This window comes from Sus scrofa, chromosome 15 (assembly GCF_054392235.1).
Source record: "Sus scrofa isolate SSC_HxYL_T2T_F1_AM1 chromosome 15, Sscrofa_HxYL_maternal_Yorkshire_Landrace_v2.0, whole genome shotgun sequence".
Lineage (NCBI taxonomy): Eukaryota > Metazoa > Chordata > Mammalia > Artiodactyla > Suidae > Sus > Sus scrofa.
In genome coordinates this window covers 77378060-77403712 of record NC_139397.1, presented here as the reverse complement: position 1 = coordinate 77403712, position 25653 = coordinate 77378060, and the positions used below count along the sequence as shown (strand labels likewise).

At 33.7% G+C, this 25653-nt stretch overlaps 1 long non-coding RNA gene across 1 annotated transcript in view; it reads left to right on the top strand.

Moving 5' to 3' along the window:
• The window catches only part of LOC110257064 (uncharacterized), a 381933-nt gene that overhangs the window by 213950 nt on the left and 142330 nt on the right, over nt 1-25653 (top strand). The window lies entirely within an intron of this gene.

Below are 25653 nucleotides of genomic sequence, written 5' to 3'. Positions count from 1 at the left end.
ATTAATTCTTATGATCCATAAGCATGGTATACCTTTCCATTTACTTTTGTTAACTTCAGTTTTGTTCAGCAATATCTTATGGCTTTGTTAAATTGATTCCTTAGTATTTTATTCTTTTTGATGCTATTGTAAATTGAATATTTCTTAATTTATCTTTCTGATGAGTTTTAGTGTATAGAAATGTTAACAGATCTCTGCACATTAATTTTGTATCCTGTAACTTTACTGAATTCATTTATTCTAACAGCCTTTTGGTGGAGTCTTTCAGGATTTTCTATATATAGTATCATGCCATCTGCAATTAGTGACATTTTTACTTCTTCCTTTTTAATTAGGATACTTTTCCTTTCTTTTTCTTGTCTAATTGCTGTGGCTGGAATTTCCAAAACTATGTTGAATAATAGTGGCAAGATCCAGCATCCTTGTCTTATTTCCAATCTTAGAGGACAAGATTTCAGCTTTTTGCCACTGAGTATACATTAGCTGTGGGTTTGCTATATATGGTCGTTATCATGTTGAGGTTCGTTCCTTCTGCACTCACTTTATTGAGGGTTTTTATCATGAATGGATGTTGAATTTTATCAAATTCTTTTTCTTCATTTATTAATATGATCATGCAATTTTTGTCTTTTGCTTATTAATCTAGTGTTTCATGTTGACTGATTTGAAAGTATTGAACCATCTCTGCATCCCTGGAGTAACTTTCACTTCATCATGGTGTATGATCCTTTTAATGTATTGTTGAATTCAGTTTGCTAGTATTCTGTAAAGGATTTTTGCATCTGTATTCATCTGAAATACTAGTCTGTAATTTTCTTTATTGTAATGTTTATTGTAATGTTTGTAATGTGTGTAATGTGTGCAATGTGTGTAATGCTTTTCAATTGTAATGCCTTTTCTTTTCAATTCTTACACACAAGAATTTGTTTCTCCCTTTCTACCATTATTGCCCCTTTCTAACTCCCCACTTGAAACCACTTGTTATCTATATCTGTGAGTCTGCTTCTTTTTTTTATATTCACTTATATTCCACATATAAATGATAATCATACAGAATTTGTCTTTCTTTGTATGAATGATTTCACTTATCCGAATGTCCTCTGTATTGCTGCAAGTGGCAAAATTTCATTCTTTTTAATGGCTGAGTAGTATTTTATTATATGTGATATGTATACGACATCTTCATCATTTTTTCATTGATAGACACTTAGGCTGCTTCCATATCTTGGCAATTGTAATTAATGGTGCTATAAACTTTGAGGTGCATGTATTTTTTTTTTTTTTTTTTGGTCTCTTTTGCCTGCACCCAGGGCTGGTGGAAGTTCCCAGGCCAGGGTTTAAATCTGAGCTGCAGCTGCAGCCTACACTGCAGCTGTGGCAATGTCAGATCCTTAATCCACAGCACTGGACTGGAGATTTAAACAGTACTGCCACAGAGACAAGCCAGATCATTAACCTACTATGCCATAGCAGGAACTCCCATGTATCTTTTTGAATTAATTTTTTTTTTGTTTTTTTTTGGGTGGGCATATACCCAAGAGTGGAATTGCTTTGGCATACAGTAGTCCAGTTTTCCTCCTGTATTTGATAGTTTCATACCCTTGCCTTTGAAAAAGATGCTTGATCAATGTTCTTAAACTTATTGAGACTTACTTTGTTTTATAGCATGTGATCTATTTTGGAGAATGTTCCATGTGCAATTGAAAAGAATGTTCATTCTGCAGTTTGAGATAGAATGTTCTATGTATACCTATTAAGTATCTCATATAATATGTTGTTTAAGGCTAATGTTTCTTTATTGATTTTCTGTCTGAGTGATCTATCCATTGATGTAAGTGGGGTATTAAAGTACCCTACTATTATTGTATTACTGTCACTTTATTTCTTTATATTTGTTTATATTTGCTTTATATTTTTAGGTGCTCTTATGTTGGGTGCATAAATACTTACAAATGTTAAATCTCTTTGTTTGAGTGACACATTTATTATTATGTAACATCCTTTTTCTTTTATTAGTCTTTGTTTTAAAGTATTTTGTCTGACGTGTATGCTAGTTCTTTTTTTTTTTCTTTTTTTTTCTTTTTTACTTTCTATGTATGCCTTTAGTACTGAAGTGAATCTCTTATAGGCAGCATATAGATGAGTCTTATTTCCTTTAATCCCTTCAGTTACCCTAAATCTTTTGTTTGGAAGATGTAGTCCATTTACATTTAAAGTGATTATTAATTTGTACATAATTATTGCCATTTTATTAATTATTTTCAGGTTGTTATTGTGATTCTTTTTTTTTTTTTGTCTCTTTTCTTGAGGTTTGATGATTTTCTTTAGTGTTATGTTTGAGTTCCTTTATATTTTGGGTATCTATTGTAGGATTTTTGTTGTAATTTGTATATATCAACCTATACATATAACTTTCCTTGAATGAGAGTTGCTTAAGTTAGAACGCATTCTAAAAATCTCTCAATTTTTTACTCCCCCCACCAAATTTTGTTTTTGACATCATATTTTACATCTTTTTATCCTGTGTATCCTTTAACTACTTATTGTAGTTGATTTTACCACTTTTGTCATTTAACATTCATATGCACTTTTTAAGTGGCTGATTTACTGCCTTTATTATTATGTTTATTTTTACTAGTAAGACCTTTTCTCACATATTTTTTAAATTTTCAGCTGTGATCGTTTATTTTAGCTTAAAGAAGACCATTTTACATTTCTTGTAAGACCATTTTAGTGGTGACACATTCTTCTTCTTCTTCTACTTCTTCTTTTTTTTTTCTTTTTTGGTTGCTTATCTGGGAAACTCTTTATCTCTCCCTAAATTCTGATTGATAATCTTCCTGGGTAGAGATTCTCAATTGTAGCTTTTCTCCTTTCATCACTTTAAATATATTACGCCTTTCTCATTTGGCCTTTAAAGTTTCTGCAGAAAAATCAGCTGATAGCCTTATGCGGGTTTTCTTGTATGTGGCTTATTTTTCTCTTGCTACCTTTAAAATTTTCTCTTATCCTTAACTTTTGCCATCTTAATTATGATATATCTACTTAATATATCACTTTGTGTTCATCCTTGGGCTCCTCTATGATTCCTGGACCTGGATGCCTGGATGTCTGTTTCTTTCACCTTGGTTCCCTGCCCTCCCACCTTTTTATATATTTTCTATCTCCTTGTTGAAGTTCTTACTCATTTCTCCACTCTTCTCCCAAGGTCGGTGAGCATCTTATGACTGTTGCTTTGAACTCTATATCAGGCAAATTGCTTTCTCTTTTCCATTAGGATTTTTTGCTGTGACTTTTTCTTGTTCTTTCATTTCTGTTCACATTTTGACTGGCTTTCCATGTTTGCTTCTATTAACTAGATGAAACAGTTACCTCTTCCAATCTTGAAGGTGTGACCTTGGGTAGGAGCATACCTATATAGACTGCACATGCCTTGTGTCTTTGATGGCAGTGCTGGAGCTAGAGCCAGGCATGGGTTAAGCTTTGCCTGGAGCTCACTGGGGGTTGCACTTGGCAGGAGAGCTGGAGTTGGAAGTAGGTGTGGATCAGGTGGCATGTTGGAACAGTCTTGGCAAGATAATTAGGGCATCAAGTGTTTTTCAACCTGCTGCCTGTATGCTATCACTCAGAGTAAGTGAGTTTCTGCACAAGCTCTTTAAGAAGAGAGTCTTCGAGTTCCTATTGTGTTTCAGCAGAAACAAATCTGACTAGTAACCATGAGGTTGTGGGTTTGATTCTTGGCCTCATTCAGTGGGTTAAGGATCTGGCATTGCCTTGAGGTGTGGTGTAGGTCACAGATGTGGCTTGGATCCTGCATTGCTGTGGCTGTGGAGTAGGCTGGCACCTGTAGCTCCGATTAGACCCCTAGCCTGGAAACCTCCATATTCCGTGGGTATGGCTCTAAAAAGCAAAAAACAAACAAACAAAAAAAAGATGAGAGTCTTGATTTCTGTCAGCCCTCTAGCATTCCTGGACATAAGTCCTTCCAGTTTTCAAAGCAAGTTATAGGGGCTTGTCTTTCCAGTGCCAGTCCCCAGAGCTGAGATGCCCCATATGGGGCTTGTACCCCTTCCCCTTTAGGTAAGGGGTGCAAGCCCTCTGAGTTTGTGATATCTCCTCCCAATTGTGAGTTGCTATGCCAGGGGTATGGGTCTTTGTTAAAGCATGTCTTTGCCCCTTCTACTAAAAATGATGTAGTTTTTTTCTTTATATCCTTAATTGCAGAAGAGCTGTTCTGTTACTCTACAAGTCATGCTCAGAGAGAGCTGTTCTTGTGGTGTGTCTATGGGAAGAGATGTGCTTAGGATCTTTCTACTCTGCCCTCTGGATCCCACCTTATGGAGAGACACTATATTCTTAACATTGTGTCTAAAGTGCCTGGTAAAATAAATACTTTTTAAGTTAGATAAATCATCAAGAATAAATAAGAGTAGTTGGTAGGAACAAGTAGGAGCCCTGCTGTGTCTGCATCTCTCTTCAAATTCCATGAGAGGAAAAACCCACACCAACTAGAGACATTTGGGAACACACAGCCCCTTGCCCCCAGAACAGCATTAGTGGCCTGTGTGACTGAGTGGACCAGCTAGGGTGTGTAGGAGAACAGACTGAGAGGGACACAGAAGCATAGTACAGAGCATCACTAGGCCATTTTAATAAAAAAATTAAGAATTGTATTATGATTACCAACATATACAGAGAATCAGTGTTATCAGAAATGATAATTCTTTGTTCTCTCTCTTTAGTTAAGTATCTCCTTGTTCTTTTGAGGAGCGATATATTTTTTTTAAATGGTAGAAAAAGCCTTTTAAAAATGATTATTCAGAATATACATACTTTTTAAGCTCATTTTTATTTCAACTAAAAATGTACTGAAAAGTTATCCTTCATTTTTTCAATTGGTCAGATACCTTAGACACTTGAGATACTTGAGAGTTTGATATGTGCTAAGCAAGGCACCACTGTGGGAGAAGATTAAAAATAATTCAGAAAAAAATGATGACCCTTAAACATATTGCAATTAAGTAATGAAATATGTCACATGTATACTGATAGTCCTATTATAATGTAAAATAAGTATGTCAGTAAGTATAAATAAAACACTGTAGGAGTTCCAATGAAGGAGGGATCCAATTAATTATCTTGATGTTGGATGGCCAAGGAAAGCTTCAGGGAGGAATGAAAATTTGACATAACCTCTGAAGAATGAGCAGGATTTGGGCAGGCTGAAATAAGGAGTGAGAGTGTTCAAGGTAGATGAATTATTTAAACAAAGGCACAGAGATGGCAAAGCAATGTGTGTGAAAGGGAAGTTTTCAGTTGCCTGGATTATAGGGTATAAGTAATTCATTGAAAGAAAAGTTGGAATGGTGCAGTTAATACTAGTTACCAGTCTGAATTTCATTGTGCTTGTGGCTCTTGGATGGGGATACCCTGCATTTCCTAAAATCAAAGAATTTGCTTCAGCGTTTTGGCAGTTAGATGGAGTATCTGTCAAGACTTGCAGTGTTCCTCCTTAGTAGATAGGTTTCCAAATAGATTCCCAAATTTCGAACTTAAAATGAAAATGAAAAACAAAAACAAAACAAACCTTCCAATTAATGCAGTTTGTGGGGAACTGGTTTTAAAGTTACCCTCATCTGGAGTTCCCGTCGTGGCGCAGTGGTTAACGAATCTGACTAGGAACCATAAGGTTGCAGGTTCGGTCCCTGCCCTTGCTCAGTGGGTTAACGATCCGGCGTTGCCGTGAGCTGTGGTGTAGGTCGCAGACGTGGCTCGGATCCCGCGTTGCTGTGACTCTGGTGTCGGCCGGTGGCTACAGCTCTGATTAGACCCCTAGCCTGGGAATCTCCATATGCCGCAGGAGCGGCCCAAGAAATAGCAAAAAGACAAAAAATAAATAAAAATAAAAAAATAAAGTTACCCTCATCTGGAAGGCATTCCAGATAAGCATTTCTTCCATTATTTCTGTATGAATACTTGATATTCTGAGGACATTTCCAGAACCACAACTTTAAAAAATGTGAAGTGTACCTTGTAAACCATTTCTGGAGGGTTGGTGTGTACTCCATGGTGTCAATAAAGTAGTAATGCCATGTTTAGAGCTAGGCAGCTGCAAAGCGAATAAATTCTTAATGCTTTTTGACCTGATTTTGTTTAGCTATATAAAATCTGGAGGAACTGGTTTTACAAGAGAAATAAATAATGTAATTATTATAATTGAATATTTTTGAACTGCTACTGTTAAGGTCTCAGGGAATCTGTTGTGAGGGTTAATAACTCTTGGAGAAGGGGAAAAAAATTATATCCTCAGCAACCTACAGGACTGTGAAATGTTTCCAAGGGTAATTTTCTTGAAGTTAAAGTTGGGGTTATTAAGGTTCATCTAGCAGATAAAGTTTGCTACAATTTTCTGGGACTCTATGATAAGATGACAAGATTTCTCTTTTATAAAACTGAACAGAATACTAGAGGGCCATGAACCACACTCTGGGGACACTTCCAGATTTTTTTCCTTCACATGGAATCTGATTGATAAAAGAATTTGAGATTGCTCAAGCTAAATTTTACAGAAATAACTATCTTGGAATTTTTTTTCCTTCGAATATAGATCTTGATGATCTTTATGAAAACTTAAAATATTAACTAACTTCTATCTATTTATTAATATAGAAAAATAATAACATTCCAATTATTAGAATAAATATGTATTATTTTGGAATAAATATTTATTATTTTTTAGACTTTTCTCATTTTTTTCTCAGTGATTTGTTTCTAAATGAACAAAGCTGGATGAGGATTTTTTTTTTTTTTTTTTTTTTTTTTTGGTCTTTTTGCCTTTTCTAGAGCCACTCCTGTGGCATATGAAGGTTCCCAGGCTAGGGGTCTAATCGGAGCTATAGCCACTGGCCTATGCCAGAGCCACAGCAACGTGGGATCTGAGCTGCATCTGCAACCTACACCACAGGTCATGGCAACGCCAGATCCTTAACCCACTGAGCAAGGGCAGGGATCGAACCTGCAACCTCATGGTTCCTAGTCAGATTTGTTAACCACTGTGCCATGACAGGAACTCCAAGGATTTTTTAAAAGAAAACTGCAGTAAGGAAAGTCATTTAAATTTGGCAAAAATATTCTAGATTATATTCAGATATTAGAAACAATTGTATCATTGGTTTGTTTGTAAAAAATGACAAATATATAGAAAAATTTGGCTTGGAGGTACATATTAAAATCTGACTGAACTTCTAAAATTTCATTAACTGCCTAACCAAATCAATATAGGTTTTAAAGAGCTCTTCTTGACTTGCGTGAAAAAGATAATATGTTTTCTCATGAATGAGATGGTATTGCAGGTGGCATATAGTTTCCATTCAAACTAGAGCATCAAAATAATATTAGTTAGACCATTACAGTATTCTGATAAGAAAAATCACTTTATTAAATAGATTCGCATTACTTTTTTCCTATTTTTTGATGAAGGCACAATTTACATACAGTAAAATTCATCTCTTTTAATGACTATTCTGAGTTTTACAAACATGTATATTTTATAATCACAGCTGAAGCTAGTTTACAGATAAACCTGTATTTTTTTTCTGAAAACACTTTCACAGTAAATTACCTTTGCTAGAATGCCTATCTAATGTTTGCCACTGAGAAATCTGATTTAAGACACATATATTTGGTAAAAAACTAGTTATTAGTTATTATTATTTATTATTATTACTGCCTACTCTTGAAGTCAGTAAACTTTGCATGTTAAAGACTGAGCTATTCTACAGTCGCAAATATTATTTTCTTTAATTTACAATTTAAAAGTTATTTTTAACATAAAATAGAATAATTTTTTTTTCTATAATAACATGTTATATCTATCAATTCTAGTGTTTCTGGGATTTGCTTGAGGAAAAGCTGGCTTAGAAGATGTGATTCTTCATTTAGGCCTAAAAGTCAGAAAATTTGGATTGAATAATTATATTTAGCTCCCCTAGGACAATGCCACTTTTGGTCTAGGCTCATTAAGCTTTAGCAAGTACCTCGCTAGCTGATTTGAAAGGATGAGTTACAGAACAATTGGGATCTCTATCAGATATCAAAGTGGAGCAGTATCTTTCAGGAAACACTTTGTTGCTATAAGCCTCGCTTCTTGAGTAACTTGGTGAATTACAATTCTGATTACTTTATATGAGCATTTATTTTTCTTCTCTCTGATTGTCTGTTGCTAAGAAGACCATTCATATGTGTTGCACGGAAGAGTAGAGTCTTGGATTCACTTTTGTCTAGTGTTAATCATTAACAGTGTTACTCTCTTAAAGTATCCTAATTTGGTTAATAAATCATATAGTTTCTTTATCTATAATCAGTGATTTTGCTTACCCGACCCTGGGACTCTTCCTAGGCTTGACACCATCATGTGCTATTGAGTTTGCCACTAGTTATAACATTTTGTTAGTGTGTAGATGAGTTCTGCCAAAAGTCCTCTACCCACTTGATACACTGAAATTTATTATAGAAATACATTGAGATTATCATGCCCAGGGAGAAGTTAGTGAGCTTATTTAAATATGTAGTTTATTGACATATGAATACAGTTTCCTTTCTATCCACAGTCTTAACATCTGCTTACTGTACCACCAATTCTTTTTTTTTTTTTTCACTTCTTTAGAGAAACAGGAAGTTTATACATTTTTTTCCTTTTGTGAAATTCCAGTTCTAAGATAGAACTGTGTGAGAGCATCACTACTTATGCCAACTTGAAGTTAAAATGGTGTGAAAATATAAAAAGTGTTGAATGTAAAACAAACTTCTGGAGAGCATATCTACAGTCAAAAAAATAGGTCATTTACAGCTTAGGACTATAGCAGTGAGTAACCAAGATTCAAGAAATTTGGCTAAGTATCAAAAATAGTGAAAAAATATTTTAACAATTTTAAAACATCTTTTTATCCTCCTGGAATGAAAATTAAATCATGTTTACTTTTTTCTTTATGCACTGGAAAATCTTTTTTTTTTAATGTTGATTTCCCCTGGGCTTGAAAGACAGAGGTAATTCATAACATTTTGTCTTTACCTGAACTCCATAATATAAACCCACAGATGTTCCTTAAATGCAACTTTTTTATGTGGCCAGCAGAGCTCATGTTTCATGTATGGGAGACTAGGAACCAATCCATTTACTCATGCTCAATGATGTGGAAGTTCCATACCCCTGTTAAGAAAAGCCACATAGTTTCCTATTTTGTTGTATTTTACTACTTTGACAAATTTTTTCTTCCATTTTTTTGGGAGGGGCGGGGAGGCACCAGAAGCATATGGAAGTTCCCAGGCTAGGGGTCAAATCAGAGCTATAGCTCCAAGCCTACACCACAGCCACAGCAATGTGGGATCCCAGCTGCATCTATGACCTATACCACAGCTCCTGGCAAAGCCAGATCACCAACCCACTGAGCGAGGCCAGGGATTGAAACCTCATCTTTATGGATACTAGTTGGATTCATTTCCTCTGCACCACAACGGAAACTCCCTTTTTCATGCAATTTTATGGGAAAAATTGTTGATTTGTAATACAAAATTCAACAAAAACATGGTGAAACTTTTCCTCAAAATGTTGAGTTCTCCAGGGAGTCCTATGTCTATTGTTTTGGTTCTACAGATATTCTAAGAAGAAATAAATGCTTTAAAAATGTTGATGCATGCATACAGACTAGTGACTAAAACTAAAGTTGATTTAAATTTTTTGACTCTTCTCTGGATTTTCTTCACCTCACAACTCTCACTAGTACAATAACAAACAAACATATTAACATTAAAGGGCTATTATATTTTTTAACAATAAAGATGTTATGAACATTTAAAAAATCATAAATATGTCATTGTGTATTTCATACTAGAAAAATATTTACATTATTTGTTGAACATCATTGTATTTTTAGATCAAACTTTATGATCACTGAGAACACAGAACTCCTAAATCTACTTCCAGGAATTACAAATAATTGCATCACTGACTCAGCTACTGATGAGGCAAAAATGTGAAATGGTCCCATAAACCTCAAATATATAAACAATTATAAAATACAGATAAAATAAAAATACATATATTTAAAGAAACTAGAAAATATCCAATGACAGATCTAGAAGAAAGTTTGTGGCTTCCTAACTCAAGTGCACTTCACAACTCCCCCCACCCCAACCGTGCCCCAGGACTCTGCCTAAAGGATATGCTATTGGAGAAAAAAATTGTGGTGGAAAAACAACAAATTTATCAACTAAAGTTAACAGAGATTAGCATTCAGGTATGGAAAAACATTGGAAAAGTCAATGGGAACACCCTTAACTGTGAAAAAGCAAAAGATTAGGCCCCTTCAGAACATAAATTGTCTGAGTCCCTGGTTGATAGTTAAGTGGTATGTATGCATGAGACCCCACAAGGGACACACCATAAAGAAAAGCAGAGACCAGAGAGAAAAAATACTCTTGAAACTGAGCAATAGGGAGCCAGAAATGTCAATTTAATGCTTTTTAAAAACAAGTGCATTCTCCAATTGTAAATATCTTTGGGTGCAGAAAGCCTCAAGGGTAAGATTATAAAGCTGAAAGCCAGCAGAATTGCTAGAATTAGGGATATCCTGAAAAGCAAAGAAACCTGCCAATTTTTGTATGTAAAAGAGAGTCCCACAGGGATTAGGTTAGATAAAAATGCAGCAATGGGAAAGCCTAAAACAGCAGATGTAAGTATTGCATAACTTGTAGTAGAAGTAGTGCATGATTTGATTCTGGGCAACTTAACTAACAACTAGGAAAAAAAATCCTATAATCATCAGGAGAACATTGTCCACTGTCACTGCAACAAATTATTTAAAGTGGACAAATAACAATCAAACCACCAGACCTGCAAAGAAACAGAAAAAGTAACCTATACATAGGAAATTTTTTCTTTTAACTTTAAAGAAGGAATCAATAGAATCCTATTCATAGAAAGTTAGATATTAAAATAAGCAGAGGAAGATTTCAATGCAGCCATTCTAAATATGTTCAAAGAATTAAGTTAGACTATATTCAAATATTTGAAGGCAAATATGGCATCAATAATTTAAGAGATGAGCAATCTCAACTGAGAAATGCAAACTATTAAAAAAATGGAAGTTCTAGAATTGAAAATTACAATTACTGAAATAACAAAGTGAACACAAAAGCACATTGGGGATAGCAGAAGAAAGGAGTGGTCATTTGAATATAGATCAAAATAAATTGCCCAGTCAAAAGTTCAGTTGGAAAAAAATTAAAGAAAAATGAGCAAAACCTCAGAGATCTGTGGTTATATATGAAGCAGACCAACGTATACAAAATTGAAATCCTGGGAGGAGAATAGTAACAGAAAATGACAGAAAAGTGATGTTTTAAAATGTCAAAATCTTTTCAAATTTGCTGAAAATGTTAACTTAAAGATTCAAATACTCATAGAACCCTAAGCTGACTGAAAATAAATCTAGTTTAAGACACATAAGAGTTAAAAATACAGATTGACACTCAAAAAAGGAAATTTTGAAAACAATAATGAAGGAAAACAACAACTTTAATGGCTTGCTTCTCATTAAAAATTATGGAGCTTGGAGTTCCTGTAGTGGCTCAGAGGTTAATGAACCCGACTAGCATCCATGAGGACTTGGGTTCGGATTGCTCAGTGGGTTTAGGATTCGGCGTTGCTGTGAGCTGTGGTGAGGGTCGCAGACATGGCTTGGATCGTGTGTTGCTGTGCCTCTGGTGTCGGCTGGTGGCTACAGCTCTGACTGGACCCCTAGTCTGAGAAGATCCATATGCTGTGGGTGTGACCCTAAAAAGACAAAAAAAAAAAAAATTATGGAAGCCAAAAGACATTGACTTTACATTGTCAAAATTCTGAAGGAACAAAAAGGTAACTAAGATTTCTAAATCCAGTAAAGTTATCCTTCACAAATAAAGAAGAGTGTGTGTTTCTAATTATAATAAAATTCTACAAAATGCAAACTAATCTGAAGTGACAGAAAACAGGTCAAGAGTTACCTAAGAACTGGAATGGAGATAGGGTTATACAACACCAGGAAACATCAGTTTCCTGAGACACAAGGAAGTTTTGGAAGTGATGAAAATGTTTGTTGTCTTGACTTATTGATATTGATGATTTTGTATATGCACATGTATACTAGTGCACACATGTATATACATACATGTATACATGTACACATGTATGTATATGCATATATACATATATGTATGTGTCATATATATATATCATGTATATATATAAAACCTTCCTGAAGCACTTACACATGTGTAGCAAGTGTGCAAAACTTATCAAGTTATATTTTTCAAATGTGTGAAATTTGTGTTACATCTATTTTTATCTCAAAAATCTGTAAAAAATGAAGACAAAATAATGACATTTTTCAGATAAACTAAGACTTAGAGAATTTGTTGCCAGCAGAACTGAACTAAAAGAAATACTAAATGAAGTCTTCAGTCTGAAGAGAAATGGTACTAATTAGTAAATTAGTTCTATAAAAAGAAACAAAGATCATCAGAAATGGTCAATTTAAAAACTATATTTTAAGTGCTAAAATAATAGCACTTATTGAGTCTATTTTACCTATATATTATGTATATATCAGCTATCAATTTTTTTATGTTGTAGACAACCATGTCACTAAAATTGAGAGAACAAATGGAAATAAACTTTTGCATATCATCTTGTATTTTTCCTGAAGTAATTTACTATTTTACTAATTTACTATTGATTATAGGTAGATTGATATAAGTTTAAGAAACATACTCCTATTCTTAGAGATATCGTTAAAATAACTACAGAAGGAGAGAGCTAAAAATCAATAATGTTCTTAGGATGGAATATTATAAAATATTTGATTCATATAAAGGCAGAAGTGAAGGAATAGAAGAACAAAAATATACAGTACAATGATAGACGTAAATATAGTTATATCTATAATTATATAGTAAATGTAAATGGCTAAAGGCTTCAATAAAAAGAAATTGTCAGTCTATAAAAAAGCAAGAGCAAATTATATGTAATCTACATAAGATGCTCTTTAAATACTAAGACACAAATAGGCCAAAAGTAAAAGGCTAGAAATGGATACTCAAAGCAAACAATAAGCATAATAAGCATAAGTGATAGTGATTACATTAATAACAGACAAAATAGACTTCCAGAAAAGGAAACAAGAAATATCTTAAATCAATGAGCTAAGCTTATCCTTAAGCAACTAGAAAAGGAAAAGTAAACTAAACAAAAAATAAAAAAAACACATAATAAAGATGATAGCAGAAATCATTGAAATAGAAAACTAAACATTAGAAAAAAAATCAATAAAATAATAAAAAATAATAAAATTCATATAGCTCTAGCCAAACCGATAAGGAAAAATGAGGCATCACAAATTACCTAAATCAGCATTGAAAAAAGGGATACCACTATAGATCTTTTAGTTAAAAGGAAAATAAGAAAATATTATGAACAGTCTTTTCCCAATAATCATATGACCTAGATGAAAAAGAACACATCCAGTATAAAAAAAAAATCAATTGTTTTTCTAAGTACTAGGAATGGGAAAGTAGAAAATGAAAAACTCATCCTAACATGAAAAATAGGAAATAGGGATAAATATCAGAAAATACATTAACAACTTATACTTTGAAAATGATAAAACACAGCTAAAAAGTTAAAGAATACCTAAACAATTAGAAAGATATACCGTTGGTACAACCAGTATGGAAAACAGTATGGAAGTCCTCAGAAAACTAAATATAGAACTACCATATGATCAAGCAATCCCACTCAGCATATATCCAGACAAAACTATAATTCAAAAAGATACATGCACCCCTATGCTCATAGCAGCACTATTCACAATAGCTAAGCCATGGAAGTAACCTAAATGTCCATCGACAGATGAGTGGATTAAGATGTTGTATATATACACAGTGGAATTCTGTACTATTTAGCCTTTAAAGAGAACAAGGTAATGCCATTTACAGCAACAGGGATGGAACTAGAAATTTTTATACTAAGGGGAGTAAGTTTGGAAAAGAAAGACAAATACCACATGGTATCACTTATATGTGAAATCTAAAATGTGGCACAAATGAACCTATCTACAAAGCAGAAACTGACTCACAGTCATAGAGAACAGATTTTTGGTGGCCAAGGAGGAGGGTGGAAGGAGTGGGATGGATGAGGAGTTTGGGTTTAACAGATGAAAAGTATTGCATTTAGAATGGATAAGCAACAAGGTCATACTGTATGGCACAGGGAACTATATCTAGTCTCTTGGGATAGACCATGATGGAAAATAATGTAAGAAAGGGATGTATATGTATGACTGGGTCATTTTGCTATAGAGCAGAAATTGGCACAACATTGTGAATCAACTATACTTTAATTAAAATAAAATCCAACAGAAAAGATATATCATATTTATTGATTAGAAGACTCAATATTTTAAGACATCAGTTAACTACAAATTACCCAGTAGATTCTATGTAATCAAATAAAAATTCTTGGAAAATTTTTGGTAGAAATTGTCAATTTATATGGAAATGCTGAGATACTAAAACAGGAAAAAAGAATTCTAAAAAATTAGAAAATAAAATAGAAGACTTAGATTCCTGATTTTAAGACTTTGACAGGGTGGGATTGAGATAAGAATATACAAAGAGATCAATGAAACAGAATAGGGTCCAAATCAGACCAACTCATATATTGATTTTGACAATAAAGTGGAGGAAATTGGAGTTCCCATCGTGGCGCAGTGATTAATGAATCCGACTAGGAACCATGAGGTTGCGGGTTCGGTCCCTGCCCTTGCTCAGTGGGTTAACAATCTGGTGTTGCCGTGAGCTGCAGTGTAGGTTGCAGATGCGGCTCAGATCCCGAGTTGCTGTGGCTCTGGTGTAGGCTGGCAGCTACAGCTCTGATTAGACCCCCAGCCTGGGAACCTCCATATGCCTTGGGAGTGGCCCAAGAAACAGCAAAAAGACCAAAAAATAAAAAAATAAAGTGGAGGAAATCCAGTGGGCAAAGAACATATTTATACTGCAGTAACAATTGGATAACTATGTTCCCTACAAATGCGTACCTCTCATGCCACCCATAAAAATTAATTCAAAATAGATCATAGATTGAAAAATTCTAAAAGAAAACATAGAAATCTTTGTGGTATTGGATTAAGCAAAGATTTATTTTAAAAGACACCAAAACCATGAACTGTGAAGTGAAAAAATAAGTAGAAACTTTTAAAATTAGAAACTCTTGTTTTTCAAAAGATATTAAGAAAAATGAAAATGCAAGCAACTAACTAGGAGGAAATAGCTTCAAAACATATACCTAGTGAAATTCTTGTACCCAGAATATACAAAGAATTTTTTTACAATACATTGACATGATAAACAACCCTGTTAAAAATTAATAAAAATATTTTAACCCATAATTCACTAAAGAAGATATAAAATTTATAAAAAAATCACCTCAAATGCTTCTTAACATCAATTTTCATTGGGGAAATTCAAATTAAACCAAAACGATTTATCACTACATACTAAAATGGCTAAAACTAAAAAATAAAGTGACAATACCAAGAAACGGTGAGGATATATAACAACTGAAAATCTCATTATAGCTGATGGGAATGCTAACTAATAACTAATAACAATACTTTGGAAAGTAGTAAATCTCTTATAAATTAAATATACACTTAGCATAGCACCCAGTACTCCCACTCCCTGATGTTTATCCAAGAGAATGAAATACTTTTCACAAAAAGATGTGCAAGGAATTGTTCATTGCAGTTTATTAAGGAGAGCCCAGAACTGGTAATAACCCAAAATATGTGCCAGCTGAAGAAAGAATAAACTAATTATGGTATTCTATTCAGCAGTATAAAGAGCAATATATACATTCATAGAACAGAAATAATTCTCACAAGGATTATGCTAAATAAAAATGGTAAGCACCCAAGACTACATACTGCCTGATTCTAGTCACATGAAATTCCAGAGAAGAAATAATTGTAGTGACAAAATTGTGGAGCAGTGGTTAATAGTGACCAGGGTTGGGGAAAGAGATTGACTCCAAAGTGCATGAAAGAATTAATTGGGAGGCTGGACATGTTTTATGCTATGATTATGGTAATAATTATAGAAATCTATACCTTTGTCGATACTCCTTAAACTATGCACTTAAAATTACTGAGTAATTGTATGTATATTTTACCTCAATTTAAAAAATTAAGAAAATACATAAGCAAAGTAAAAAAAATTGTATCAGAAAACGAGTGAGATGAGAAAGAGATGCCTAAATGCAAGTATATTAATTGGGTAGAGAACTATGTGTTGATGAACAGAAAGATAAGTAAACTGCAGAATTTGATGAGGGTTTAAGGTTGAGAACTAGAGTTTTTCATCTGATATTAGTAATGGGGAAAGAATGTGTTAGGATTGATTATAAAACCAAAGTATTTTTTGTTCTTTGAAAATTTTATAAAACTCTTCTCTGATGCCCTTCTATGCATAATGAATTTTTAATTTAGATAATTGACAATCATTTCTATTTCTTTTATCTTTACTTTTTACTCAGATTTCTATCATTACTCATGTCAATTTTGTTGCTTAAAATCTTCTAGAAAATAGGGCCTCTTTCACTTAGATTTTAATAGTTAACAAAATTATCTTTTTAATTTTTGAAATTCTCTGGCATCTGTGATGTGTCCTTTTTCATTCATAACATTCAGTATTTAGTATGCTGAACTTTAATTTCTGTTGTTTATTTTATTTGCTTTACTAACACCGGCTTCTGGTTTTTAAAAAATATTTTCACATCTTTATTGATATAGATGGCATTAAACAGTGTGTCATTTGAAGGAGTACAAAGTAATGATTTGATATGTATATATATATATTACAAAATGATTACCACAATAAGGTTAGTTAATACATCCAGCACCTCACACAAATTGTGTGTGTGGGGGGGAGAACTTTTAAGGTCTACTCTCTTAGCAAATTGGACAAACTAGAAGTAGGGAGTTCCCGTCGTGGCGCAGTGGTTAACGAATCCGACTAGGAACCATGAGGTTGAGGGTTCGGTCCCTGCCCTGGCTCAGTGGGTTAAGGATCCGGCACTGCCGTGAGCTGTGGTGTAGGTTGCAGATGCGGCTCGGATCCAGCGTTGCTGTGGCTCTGGCACAGGCTGGCGGCTACAGCCCGATTCGACCCCTAGCCTGGGAACCTCCATATACCGCGGGAGTGGCCCAAGAAATAGCAAAAAAAGACAAAAAAAAAAAAAAAAAAGAAGTAGATAAATTCCTAGAAACATAAAACCTCCCAAAACTGAGTCATAAAGAAAAAGACAACTTGAACAGGCCAATAATAAGGAAATTGAATTTGAATAAGAAATCAAAAAATTCATAACAAAGAAATGTCCAGAACCAGATGGTTTCACTGGTGAATTCAACTGAACATTTAAAGAATTAACACCAATCCTTCTCAGATGCTTCCAAAAGTTTGAAAGAGAGAATACTATCAAACTCATTTTACAAGCCAACATTACCCTGATATCAAAGTCCCATAAAAATACTACAAGAAAAAAAACTTTAGGCAAATATCCTTGTTAAATACAGCCTCTAGTTTGGTTGATCGATATTATTATTTGTGTGTGTAAGGAAGGGGTAAGATCCGTATCCTTAAATTTCTGCTTTAATATTTATTACTTTTATCTTCCTACTTTTTATATTTTTATGAACTTATGTTTGCTATTTGGCATTTATTTTTAGAGTATGTTGCTTGCAATATTTTCATTTTTGGAATAATTTGACATTTTATGGTTGATTTTGTTCATATTCCTTGAATATTTGAAAAAATGAACTTAATTTTTTTAACTGTGAAATGCAAGTCTACTTAAATTGGAATTATAATGCAAAATAGTGTGTAGTTGCCAAATTCACTACCTATTTAAATCTTCTATCTCCTTTATGTTCTAACCTTTTCTGTCAAATTATGGGAACCATTTAAGTCATGTTGAGAGGTTTATGAATTTATTTTATTTCTAATAATGTTTTTTCCTTACATTTTTTTAATTCTATAATTTTTAGTGCATAAACTAACAAGACTATTTGATATTCTTCACAGATTGCAATTTTTACTGATAGAATTTTCCACATAGATGGATCCTATTATATTTTTCTTGAATTTTAACTTGTGTCAAATTAATATTAATAGCCCCTAATTTTTTCCATTTGTTTAGTATACCTATTTTGGGTAGGCGAATTTCTAAGATAGCTCTCAAGTTTCCTGCCCCTGGTGTCCACGTTGTATATAAAGCTACCCCTGAATCCAGTGTTGGAGGAAATTATGAGTATGATGGGACAGTTACTCCCTTTATGAGGTTACATTATAGGAGCAATATAATATATAACTTATAAAATATTCTATGTTAATAGACTGGGCGTGGTTCTCCTGCTGGCCTTGAAAAAACAAGCTGCTTACCTGAAAGAGGGCCGTGTAGCAAGAATTTAAGGAAGCTCTTAGGAGCTGAGAAAAATCCCCAGCTGACAGCAAGAAATATGAAGAATGTGATATTCACAGTCAATTAAACTAGTTCATTATTTGGCATCATAATATGGTAGTAAACATGATCTTGGCCAAGTTTATTGAATTAAAAACAGACTTTCAACCAAAGAAATATTGAGCCTTGAACTTAAGTAGTTGGAAGATGGTATAAGACATCCTAAAAATCCCTCCTATTTCCATTTAAGACACTGACTCAGGCGTTTTCAATGGCAATCCTATGAAATACTTTCACGAAGTTTAAAATGCATTCAGCTAAATATAGAGTAGAAAATACTGCTTCTTAAGTTCTCTTGTGGGGCAGTGGGTTAAGGATTGGCACTGTCACTGCTGTGGCTTGGGTCACTGATGTGGCACAGGTTCGATCCCTGGCCTGGGAAATTCCACATGCAGTGGGCATAGTGAAAAACAAACAAACAAGCAAACGAAAAATCAAAAAAGAAAAGAAAAGAAAATGCTGTTTCTTCCAACTGGAGACTTAAAATGTGGATGAGTTTATATGGAATTTACATATATAGCAGTTTAGCTAACTAACAAACAATGGTGTACTTTCTTTGAAATATGACAGAAATTGATAGGATAGCAGTATTAGATATTTAATTAGATAATAAAATAATGTTTCTTACTAAGGTTTTAATTATCCTTATCGTTTCAGTGTCTATTACGGCAGGCACTAGCCATTTGTGCATATGGAACAATTGAAATATGCTAATCTGACTATAGAAATAAGTTTTTCTTTATTTTTAATTAATCTAATTTTAAAACATATTTAAATTTATTATTGGAAAAGGTTTGAGTATGTTTGGAAAATTCGAGTGTGTGAATCTACCTTTCCAACTGTGAATTGTATGAAATGTAAATAAAAATCAAGAATTTCCAATGAAAATTTAGTGTTCAAATCATACATTATATGATCAAATGGTAGTATTTTACATATACTGGCTAGATAAAATATTTACTTTTTTTGTATGTGTTTTTTATTTTTATTTTTTGTATTTTTTAGATTACACCTATAAAAGTATTTACTTTTTTAATATGACTATTTACTTTTTGAATGCAGTTACTAGAAAATTTAAAATTACCCCCCCAAAAATAAAATTACCCATGTGACATTTATTATATTTACATTGTTCAGAGTTACTCTATATGGTCTTGATCTTTTATTATTTTTTTACTTTTATTACTTTGTTGTCATTGCTTTTTAAGGCTATAGGTGCATCATATGGAAGTTCCCATATGATTGGGAGCTGCAACTGCCTATGCCACAGCCACAGCAACATGGGATCCGAGCCACATCTGCCACCTGTACCACAGCTCACAGCAACACCAGATCCTTAACCCACTGAGCGAGGCCAGTGATTGAACCCACCTCATGGATACTAGTCGGGATCATTACCACTGAGCCACAGTGGGAACTGTCTACTTTTGTTACATGTTTATCTTAGTTTTTGAGAAATATGTAGAAATTTTTAAATATATAAATTTATAAATCTTTGGGAGAATTTTATGGAAGAAGAGTTCACATTTTAATCAGGAGAACTGACACTTTTGGGGTAGGGGAAAGGGCATTATTCTCAAGTGTAAGATGAATTTCATAGAGGAATTCATTTTAGCATGAGCTACTTGGTATTTCCACAGTCATTTTGAGATTCAAAATAAACATGCTTTAGGATCTAGTATCTAAAGAATGACTGAGACTGGTTCCCTCAGAACTGTATGAAAAACAACAACATATATATTAATTGGTTTTGGTTGTTTTCTCTTAGAACTCTTATACATTTTTCTCCCTTAAATTGGTAGAAGAAAATAAACAAAAGCTCTCACTGAACTCTAATATTCCTTAGTCGTTCATGCCCCAGAGAACATTGTACTACTTTTCAGAAGATAATAATTAAAGCCAAAATGATGTTCTGCAATCTTCCCATATCATAATTTAGGGCAGGATTAAGGTTTTGGCTTCTGTGTTTGGTTTTTGGAATATAATGTATGTCTACCTCAGGTTTTGGAAAGATGCTATAATATATATATGTGTTATTGAATTTGTAGTATTTGCCAGTCACCCCAACTTTTTGTCTCTTATCACGAATCATTTGGAAAAGAGGAGGGAAGTAGTATCAGATATGTATATTTGTTTCATGCTTGTTGGGTTAATTATAGTCTGAGGTTTTTAACTCAAATGAAAATCGGTAAGTGAAAGAGATTTGTATGTTACATCTTTAATCACTTTTTTTCTTTAATGCTAAAGTGAAGGAAAATATATGGGTATATTTATAAGTTGCTATGTGAGCAATTATATGAAATTTATGCTGTGTAATGGATTATGGAAAGTAGCTTTGAACAAACTAAATGCCCATTTCATCTGATCAAACTATGTTTTTTACAAATCCAATAATTATGGAATGTACAGGTTTTCTATTTTTTTTTTAAGTTTTCCAAAGTATGGTAAACAAGCACTAGGTTTTCCTCATTTGCACAGTAATGTGGACTTATAGGCTAAGGGTGATTTATGTACTGAAGTAATTTAAATTCCATACCTTCAGAGTCACAATGCATATGTTACATGCCTATAATTATGCTCCTCCGGGTGTGCAAGCCAAGAAGGTGGCAGAGTCAGACACAGAAAAAGAAAGGAGATTGATGATATGGTATTTTGCAAATACAATGCAAGGCACTAACAGATTATAAACCTCACTCTTGCCTTTCCTTCTAGGACCTTTTAAATTACATTTTAAAACTGACATCTTCACTGATCTCTCATTACAGAATTTGCCTTCATTATAAGGGAACCCACTTGGAAAAAATATGAACAAAACAAAACTTCAAACTTTGGCTAAAAGATAAAGGAGCTCTTCTACCTCCTCACACACACTCATTTATTAGATTTGAGATATATATGCTTAAGTATCAAACTTTTTTCCTAAATTTATAATCATATGAGGAAGAAAAACTACTTTAAGGGAACTGAAATAATGCACCGATATTTTGTAAAAAGTCACACCAAAGGAAGGTAGAATATTTTAGGAGAGTAGCACTCATTTCACTACTTGTAAGTTACAATTCTTGCATACTGTTGTTTTAAAAAGGGTGATGTTGTGGATTTTCTTAGGTTTCCCACAGGTTGCTAGGCATTTTCTTATTCCAAAGTGTTGGGTGACCTTTAAGCCGACCGAACATTTATATGGAATACAATTAGACCTGGTAAGCAATTTCTATTAAATCATACATCCTAATTCCTTTATTATGCTACTGCCATGATGTTTAATGGCCTCCTCCTTTGGGTCAGTTCAACTCTAGGTTTCATAGATTTTATTTTTCTCTACGCTATTAATGGAATCCCACTTAATTTCCAAGTTTTAAATTATACACTTCTCTGCTTTTTTTTCCCTAAAGAAATATGTCCTCTCATTGATTGATATAGTCTCACAGTGTGTCTCTTCAAAAAGGGAAGAAATAAAGACTTCTTTACATATATTTTGGCGAGGGTACGACCTTTTGATGCCGTGTAAAATGTCAGTTTTATCTTCAATTTTATTTTTTAACCCTATTTGGCCATTTCAGGTCAAGTTTTCCACAGACATTCTTTGTACATTTGATGAGACCATGAGAAAATTATATAAACACATAAAAGTTGATTAACATGTAATATATCTGAAGGAGGATAACAAATTTAAAACTATGGAAACTTGCTACTTCTTAGAACAAAAGATTCTTTTGCATAGTTTTTTGGTATTGCTGTGTTTGTTTGCTTTTCCTGGGATCCTGTGGTTGGGGATATATTGTGTGACTATGGGGATTTCAAACATTTGCTCTTTATACTTCTAGATATACAATAGGCTCACCCAGCTACATTTTTAATGTAGTTTTTCCTTAGCAGATGTACTTTTTACCCTAAAAACTAAAGAAAAATAAAATTATACAATATTTAGATAATTGATTGGGGTGATGATTGATTGATTTTAGAGTGAACTAGTTAGATTTGGTCAATTAAGTTATAGGACATAGTAGCTACTCAATGTCCTTTATATGACTTCCTTGTTTTAATGTAGGAGAATGTAGGTGTGTGTTGTCTCTATAGTCGTTTTTCTGTATTTTTACTTTGAAGTCGGTAACACTTAGAGACCAGAAGAGTGCTGTTAATATACATGATTTATTGCATACATTTGAGAGCTGTATGAGGGGGGCTGATTTTTGAGACTAAATTGTTACATAGGATTTCTGATTTACGTTGTTATGTATTTTGACACTTCAAGATAGAATATTGCTGAAGCAAGGAAATATCATAATGGCCAATAGCTATAATATTTTCAAACATTAACAGTGATAAAATTAGAAAAAGCAAATTATTACAAATATTACAGTCATTTTTTGTGATTATTCAAAAATTATTACATCTAATAATTCAAATTATTCTCTAATAAAATTAAATTTTTTCATCAGTCATTCCATGCTTTCTTGAAATTATCCAGTAGTCTTTTTTCATTAAAACATTTTCCTGAGCTAAATAAAGTCATAAACTATTTACTTGTTTCTAAGAATTTCCTTAGGAAAGATTTGCTAAAAATGACTTCAAAAGTTAAAAATAACACAAGCTAATATATAGAGTCTTCCAGTCAGAAAATTCTCTTAATTAAAAACCAATTGTTTTAATCCTTTATTTTACCTGAAAGCAGCACACTATATAATATTTATTATTAATAATGACTCATTCTTCTCAATACTAATTATTAATTTTTATATTGGTTAATAATTTTTCAATCCACTAGTATTTGTAATATGTAAAATAACTTCTAGGTATTACAGAATAAAGACAAAATACAGGTTCTATATATTACAGATATAAAGACAAAAATTTGATATTTTCTCTGAGTATTAGTAAAAAGATAGAAATGCAAACACATTTGATGACCAAAACAATTGTTGCTTTAATGAAAATATTTCAGAGTAGGAACATAGGAGAAAGACCATTAAATTAGAAGAAAGAAATTCATTCAATAGTTGCCTCAGTCTTCTCAAAGTTGTTTCACATTAAATGCATGTATAGTAGGTATAGACTTTTAGTTTTGTAAGTTGAAAAAGTTCTAGAAATCTGTTGTACACGTATGTGAGTGTACTTAACACTGCTGAACCATTCACTTAAATGGTTAAGATGATAAATTTAATCTTACGGTGTTCTTGCCACAGTAAAAATAGCAGCAACTCCCCCTACCTCCCGCCAAAAGCTATGCTTTAAAAAAACCTGAACACGGAGTTCCGGTCATGGCTCAGTGGTTAACAAATCTGACTAGGAACCATGTGGTTGCAGGTTCGATCCCTGGCCTTACTCAGTGGGTTAAGAATCCGGTGTTGTGGTGAGCTGTGGTGTAGGTCGCAGACACGGCTCAGATTCCCTGTTGCTGTGGCTCTGGCGTAGGCCAGAGCAGCTACAGCTCCGATTAGATCCTTAGCCTGGGAACCTCCATATGCTGGGGGAGCAGCCCTAGAAAAGGCAAAAAGACAAAAAAAAAAAAAGACAAAAAAAAAAAAAACAAACCTGAACAGCCTCTGACAAGTGACTATCACAACTTTACAGAAATTAAATACTAATAAATATATGGATTAAATAATAATAAATATGCAGATTAATTTTGGGACATTGATCACTTTGGCATCCTGTGGATAAAGGCTGCATCGAATATCTGGAGAAATATTTAAAGGAGAGTTTCAAGTATCACACATCTCTACTCAAATCAAGAAGTCAATAAAAAACAATATTCTAATTTTTTAAAAAAGATTTTTAGAGTCAATTAAAAATAAAATGGAAACAATACACTAAAGTCAAAAGTAACATTTTTATCGCATTAGAAAATCTTAGAGACTAGGTAATTAGATATGTTTTACCTTTTTTTTTTTTTTTTTTTTTGTCTTTTTGCAATTTCTTGGGCCACTCCTGTGGCATATGGAGGTTCCCAGGCTAGGGGTCCAATCGGAGCTGTAGCCGCCAGCCTGTGCCAGAGCCACAGCAACGCTGGATCCGAGCCGCATCTGCAACCTACACCACAGCTCATGGCAACGCCGGATCGTGAACCCACTGAGCAAGGGCAGGGACCGAACCCTCAACCTCATGGTTCCTAGTCGGATTCTTTAACCACTGCGCCATGACGGGAACTCCTTACCTTTTTTTTTTTTTTGTGGTGTCAATCTAACCACTTAAATATGAATATCAGGAATAATAAACAAAGAGTTCCCATTGTGGCTCAGAAGGTTAAGAACCCAAATGGTATCCATGAGGATGCGGTTTTGATCCCTGGCCTTGCTCAGTGTGTTAAGGATCTGGTGTTGCCACAAGCTGTGACATGGGTTACAGATATGACTCAGATCAGGTGTTGCTGTGGCTGTGGTACAGGCCAGTAGCTGCAGCTCTGATTTGACCCCTAGCCTGGGAACTTTCATATCCTGCAGGTGCAGGCCTAAAAAAGAAAAAGTATGTTTTTAACCCCGAAGCCAGTGATGTACCTGACTGGTATGTTACACTTCCCAACTTGCATTTAGTGACATTACATTCGTAGCTTGTAATTGGTCATGGTGGGAGTACTTATATCAGGGTAACTGGCAAAGGCCACAAATCAGGACTTCCTTTTCTTGTCCAGAAAGCCATGGTTAAACATCTTCCTGTCTGCCATTGAGTACTGAATATGGAATGGGTGTGCTCTGAGGGGCATGACTGAAAAAAAAATCAATCTAGTGCAATACATACATGTTACATGCAGAGAAAATACATGGAACAGTATTTTCTGCAAGTTAACATATTGTCATAGATTACAATGGAATGTTTAGGATAGACTACAAATGATGCTGTTAATGGGCTGAATTGTTTCCCTTTAAAATTCATATATTGAAAACTTAACATCCATTTCCTCAGAATGTGACTGTATCTGGAGATGGGAACTTTCAAGCATGATTACATTACAATGAAAGCCATTAGGGAGGGCCCTAATTCAAACTGACTTACATCCTCAAAAGAAGAGGAAAGTGGTCACACAAAGAGACCCCGGGGATGCATGC